Source organism: Eptesicus fuscus, chromosome 16 (assembly GCF_027574615.1).
Source record: "Eptesicus fuscus isolate TK198812 chromosome 16, DD_ASM_mEF_20220401, whole genome shotgun sequence".
In the NCBI taxonomy this organism is placed as follows: Eukaryota; Metazoa; Chordata; class Mammalia; order Chiroptera; family Vespertilionidae; genus Eptesicus; species Eptesicus fuscus.
In genome coordinates, this window is record NC_072488.1 from 55,528,456 (window position 1) to 55,535,120 (window position 6,665).

A 6,665-nucleotide genomic window follows, 5' to 3' on the forward strand; every position below is an offset into this window, starting at 1 on the left:
GAACAAAAGAGCTGCTTGGCCTCAGGTCCCCCTGGATGGCCCAGAGACAGAGGGGTTTGCTCTCTGAGACTTCCTACTGTGCCCCTAGAGCACTCGATGCCAGTCATTCTTCTTGTGATTGACATGCAGGGGTGACCATGGGAGACGTGGGGAAAGTCTCCAGGTGCGTAGGCCTCTCCCATCACAGCAAGCCTGCTAACATGTCTCCCATATGTCTCCCAATGTCCCCTCACCTCCTGGGAGGCAGCCAACCCTGGGGACAAAGACTGGTCTTGTGGGCCGGGTCTCTAAGGCTCTCTGGCCCCTCAGGCCACTAACTCTGCTTCAGGAGTCAGTTTCCTTCAATGTCAGAGACTGCACTGAGCCAAATGGGGGTGATTTTCATGTTTCCAGCACCAGAACCCTATGCCCAGTTGAAACCCAAACTGGTCAAAAGAGAACTTCTCCTTCGATATGGGAAGGTGCCCCAGAGACCAACATGAAAGCCCTACCCCAGTCCCATGGAGACCCTCCAGCTCAGAGGAACCCAGTAATACCCTCACCAAGGCAGTATGAAACATGAGATTGTCAAAAGAAATATTCTGTTAACACTTCTCGCCCATTTTTCCTAAACATGTCTTTCCTCTTTCCATCTCTTCAGGAGGTGCACAGTTAAAGTTAAAAAACTCTTCTAGGAAGACAACTCACTGAGCAGGGAACAGTTCATCAAGGTAGAGCGAGGCTGGAGGTCTGCAGAGAGGAGGGCAAGAGGGATTGGGGCACAGCACAGGCTGTGGTAGTTTGTCACTGAAAGATTCTCTGGAAATGTTCACCCTCTGGGACCCGATTACCAGGAAGAGGGATCTGTTTGGTCCATGCGCAGGTGGAACAAACGAGCTGCTTGGTCTCAGGTCCCCCTGGATGGCCCAGAGACAGACGGGTTTGCTCTCTGAGACTTCCTACTGTACCCCTAGAGCACTCGATGCCATTCATTCTCCTTGTGATTGACATGCAAGGGTGACCATCTGCTGCTTCAGGCCTCAAGAGTTCAGGGCAAGAAAATATCTGTGCAGAGCTCCCTGCCCTGTCCTACCTGGAGGTCTGAGGGCGAGAACTATGATGACAGGAATGACACTGAGTCCTCAGGAGAATCTGTGAGTGAGGTGGAGGTCACCCACTTTCAGAGGAGGGAATGGGACAGGGAGGTCAGGCCCAGGCTCAAGGTCAAACACACTGAGTGAGCATTGTAGCTGGGAGGCATCCAGAATCAGAGCATGCTGGAGTTGGAGTGGCACTGGTACCAGCTGACTTGGGTCAGATGTCCAGGGTGTGAGGTCAGGGGTGGTGGGGAAGTGGGGTGAGGTGAGCATGAGCTCAATGACCCTGCCCTCCACCCTGGTGTTAGCAGCCCTCCAGGTTTGCCACTATGATGCTCCACCTCCGAGGACCCAGGAAGGGGCTGCACAAGAAGGTGAGTGAGCCTGTCTGGGGAACACTCCGCGGTCAGAGCAGAGGGTGTTCTGTGCTCCCCACTGGAGGCCTCCAAGGCAAAAGAGGAAGGCTTTCTTCCTCCAGCCCCATCTCCTTTGCCCACAGAACCTAAAACCCTCCCTTAGATGTGACCAAGAGGAGGGCCTGAGGGAGGTAAGTGTAGGATGATCATGGGCGTGGGTCTGGCCCAGGAAAGGAGACCCTGTGATTTGCCCAAAGGAGATCCAGGGAGGTGATCAAGAGGGGTTCCTGGAGAGTGATGGAGGAGGCAATTGAGTGGAGGCCCTAAGTCACCTGGGCTGCTCCACATGAGAACCCTGGGGTGGTCAGGTGGCTGAGAGTGGGAGACTTTCAGGAGAGGGTCTGTGGGGCACCTGAGAGAAGCGGCTCTGATCCCACCCTCATCCTGTTTGCCCAGTGTGTTCCCTTCCTGGGAGAATACCTGACTCTTCTGCGTAGGATGGACCCGAGGATGAAGGATGATCTGGAGGTGGGTTAACTGGGGCCTGACTTGGGGTGACCAGGATTGACCTTGGGAGATATAGACCCCATATTGAGCCCTGAGTTCTCAGCACAGCCTCCCCTTGGAGCTAGAGCGACAGGCCCATCATAGCCATCTGTTACACCCTCCTTTGGAGCCCAGAACCTGGCCTTGATCCAGGTTCTGTCTTTTCCTGTTTCCCATCCCCTCCTGGGTCCTGTTGGTAGTGTAACATGAAAATGTGGGCACAAGGGGCTAGTCCTAGCCAGGTGTATCTTTCTGATGGACCTTAGATGTCTGCCTTTTAGGGGGAGTCAGATCAACATAGAAAAAGAAAAAAGAAAAAAAGAAAACCTGAGCTTTTGGGCACCTCCTGGGAAGCAGGGGAGGAGAGTGAGAATCAGAGACACCCTGGCCAGCACACATAGGAGCTTCACCCGCTGTATCTTCCATTTATTGGGAGATTTTGATAACGGAAGTGGGAGAACCCTCCGTTTGATGGCTGAGGGCACGGGAGTGGCATCAAGGATAACTGTCTAGAGGAAGGGTTGTTGATGCCCATCTTTGAGCACAGGAAGGGCCTGGGTGGAATTAGGTGGAAGGAGGGTTCCCTGTGTTTAAAGACTGAGAGCTGTGCTCCGGCTCCACTCTGCACTCCCATGGAGGCAGCATCTGCATCCTCTCCCTCCCTCTGGCCCCAGGAGGACAAAATTCTGCAGGAGATAGTGGTGCTGCAGGAGGCTGCCCAAAATATGAAATCCAACCTCAGCAGCAATTCGAGAGGTGAGGCCGGGCAGGAGTTGGGCAAGGGTAGGAGTGGACGCTTTCTGCTGGTCAGTCCAGAGAACCTGTGTCCATGACTCCCTGATCCCCACACAGACCTTGCTGTGTAGCAATTCCTGGGGCTCCTGACACTGGGAGGGACACCAGAGGCCTGGGAACTCACAGGTGCCACTCTGTCCTGCAGTTACATCCGGTCCTGCCAGCTGGAGCCATAGTCCTAGGTGGCCAGGGGAAAACTGGTCGAAGGAATTCATTGGTTTCCTGCAGATGTGGAAATTATTCTGAACGTCATAGCAGTTTTATAGACTAAATGGGAACTATACTTATTTTTATATTTACCCTTTCTAATATAGTCATAATACATGTAAATATACCCTTAACCATAGTTATGAATAATTTTTGTTATGTTTATGTTGTAAAGTATTTAGCAATATTAAAATTATTTCTGAAAAATGGTATCTTTAGTATCTTTTTTCTTGCTTTGTCATAAATTATATAATTTGGCCATAGTTAATGGTCTTAAAATTATTTTCTTCTCTACTTTATGAATAACTCTTTGATGATCATTGTTGTATAGGTACCTCTGAACATTTATTCAATTCATTTTGAATCATTTCCTGCAAATAAAATTTGTTTCAATAAAGTACATTTTATATTTTAGTAAGTATGCATTTTGAATCTTTCATCAAATTCCCTCGGAATTTTTATTGGGAACTCTTCAGATCAGTAGATTGGGTTAAGAGGAATTCATTCACTGGCCCCTTTATCGGGTATGTGTTGAGCACCTCCTATGGGACAGGCACTAGAAGCACAGTGCTCAAGCAAAGAGCATGTCCTGATGGCATGTTTGTATGGAAGAGTCAAACCAGCCAGCACATGCATACCATGAAGTCAGGTTGTGCTGCGTGCTCTGATCAAAAGGTAAAGCAGAGAAAGAGACAAATGGTGGAGAGGTAATGTTGTGTGTAGGATGATGTGAAGGTTTGTTGGATCGAGGTGATAGTTAAAGCTGCTTTGGGCATATGCATAGATGACCAGCAAAGTGGAAACATCCCAACTGAACCCCCAGTTTGGGCTCTGGTTCCAAAGTGCTCTCGGTAACTCCTGATCTGAGGGAGAATGTGTATCCAGCCTCATTCGTCACAGAAGGGAGGACAAAGTACCCAGCCCCTAGCCTGTCCGGACCCATTACCATGAATTAACCTTTCTTTGTGGTGCCTGTTCTTACTTTACTGCTGTTGCTCCAGTGTGTCATCTTCCTCTAAGAAAGCATAGGCAGCAGGTATTCCTGTGTGCCTGGCCCTTAACTATATAAGGGCAGTGCACACTGTGTTTAATTACAAAGTCTAAATGGGCCACGTGACTTGCAACAGAGCCATCCTCCTGTCTGCCCAGTTCGTGGAACCACACACTGAATGGGTCTCCACAGCATCATCTGTGAAGCCCAGGAACCTCCAATTGCTTCTTGCGATTCCCTTGAGATTTAGAACAATTGAGTGGACTCTCCTATAAGCACCACCCCAGCCCCCAGCACACCACAAGAACTTGGCTCTTTTATTCCCATGATGCTGCTCCCACACTGAATGGCAGACAAGATGTCTAAGGGCTTACAATGTGTTGTGATGGAAGGTCATTATATGGTAGTGAACTAAGAGTTATGACTAAGAAAGAGTGAAGGAGGTACCAGTGATGTAAGTAGTAAAATCATCAGAGATGAGAGAGGGAATTAGGGCTCTGTGGATGATCACAGTCAGCAGGGCTGGAACAGTCTAAGAACATAACTGCCCCTCTGTTGGCCTCCATCTCCTGGCGAGTGACATGGAGGCGTGACCATTCCATGCTGCAAGCCTCACAGGGTGGTCACGAGTTCAGGGCAGGAAAGGACTGTGCAGAGCTCCCTGCCCTGTCCCACCTAAAGGGCTGAGGGTGAGAACAATGATGACAGAATGACACTGAGTCCTCTGGTGAACATGTGAGCTAGGCGGAGGTCACCCACTTTCCAAGGTGAGAATGGGTCAGGGAGGCCAGGCCCAGGCCCAAGTTCACACACACCGAGTGAGCCTTGCAGATGGGAGCCGTCCAGAACCAGAGCATGCTGAAGTCCGGGTGGCACTGGTACCAGCTGACTTGGGTCAGATGTCCAGTGTATGAGGTCAGGTGTGGTGGGGGTATAGGAATGAGGTGAGCATGAGCTCAATGACCCCGCCCTCCACCCTGGCTGAAGCCAACCTCCATGTGTGTCACTCTGATGCTGAATACACGAGGTTCCTAATAGAGGCCACAGAAGAAGGGGAATGAGCCTGTCTGGGGAACACTCCAGGGTCAGAGAAGAAGGGTCTCTGTGTTCCCAGCTGGAGGCCTCCAAGTCAAGAGAGGGAGGCCTTCCTCCTCCAGCCACGCCTCCTGTTTCCAAGGAACTTGAAACCCTCCCTTAGAAGTGACCAAAGGGAGAGCTTGGAAGAGGTGGGTGCAGGATGGATATGGGGTTGGGGCTGGCCCTGGACCACTGACCTTGTGAGCTGCCCAAAGGAGGTCCTGAGGGTGATTATGAGGAGTCTTAGAGTGAGGGAATGCACAATTGAGGGGACTCTGTAAGGGTTCTGGGCTGTTCCACATGGGAACCCCGGGCGGGGTGGGGGGAGTGGGGCAAAAAGCTGAGGGTGGAAGGTTTCCCGGGGAGTGTTTGTGTGTCACCTGAGAGCTGGGGCTCATCTCACCCTCTTTACCCACTGTGTTCCCTTCCTTGGCAAATTTCTGATTGACCTTGTAGATGTTGGACACTAGGATGGAGGATTATCCGGAAGTGGGTGACAAGGGCCTGACCTGGGGTGACCAAGATTGACCTTTGGAGTCACAGAGTCCTCATATGGAACCCTCAGTTCTCAGCAGAGCCCGCCTTGGGATCTGGTGCAACATGCCCATCAAACTGATCTGTCCCCTTCCTCTGCAGCCTAGAGGCTGGCCTAGATCCAAATCCTGTCTTTCCCTGTTTCCCAACCCCTCCTGGGACCTGGTAGTTGTACACCATGAGAAGGTGGGCATGGGGGCGGGGGGCTATTCCTGGCCAGGAGGCTCTTTCTGATGGACTTTGGCTATCTGCCTTCCAGGGGAATCAGATCAACCTAGAAAAAAAGAAGAAGGTGAGTAGCTGTGGCCCCTCCTGAGGGGTAGGAGAGGGCAGTGACTGTCAGAGATGCCCTGGCCAGCACACTCCTGGCCTCCATTCGCTGCATCTTCCACTTATTGGGAGAGTTTGATGACAGAAGTGGGAGACCCCTCCAGTTGGTGTCTAGGAGTAGGATAATTTCCTGGAAGAAGGACTGTTGATGCCCATCTTTGAGCACAGGAAGGGCCTGCAAGGAATCAAGGGGAAGGAGGGTGCCCAGGTGTGCATAACCCAGGACCAGGCCCTTAACCCCTCCCCTCACCACAGGCAGTGTCTGCATCCTCTCCTTCCCTCTGGGCCCATGAGCAGAAAGTAATGGAGGAGATAGTGCTTCTGCAGAAGGCTGCCAGGAAATATGAAATAGAGCCGAAGGAGCAATTTGGGGCCTGGTTCTGGGCCCTCGAGCAGCTCAGCAAGGAGAGGTGAGTCTGGGCAGGAGTTGGGTGAGGGCAGGTGTGGACTCTCCCTGTTGGTCAGTCTAGAGAACCTGTGTCCTTGGCTCCCTGGTCTTCCCCAGACCTTGCTGTGTAGCAATTCCTAGGGTTCCTGACACTGGGTGGGACACCTGAGGTGTGGCTTTTGGGAGCTCACAAGTGCCCCTCAGTCCTGCAATTACATCCCATCCTGCCTGCTGGGTCCCCCGTCCTAGGTAGACAAAAGAACACTCAGGTCAAGAAGATCGGTGTCAGAGAGTGTCCCCGTGGGCAGGGCAACCTGTTCATCACCAGCAGGGCGACTGCTGGGTCCTCAGGAGACTGGGCTGCT

The 6,665-nt window shown here is 51.8% G+C and overlaps 1 long non-coding RNA gene across 1 annotated transcript; it reads left to right on the top strand.

The window, feature by feature from the left end:
• Nucleotides 1-694: 694 nt before the first annotated feature.
• On the top strand, nt 695-2,734 carry LOC114229359 (uncharacterized). The gene is made up of 3 exons (XR_008558643.1): nt 695-710; nt 1,388-1,450; nt 2,653-2,734. It is a non-coding gene; the product is annotated as an uncharacterized LOC114229359 (long non-coding RNA).
• Nucleotides 2,735-6,665: the final 3,931 nt, after the last annotated feature.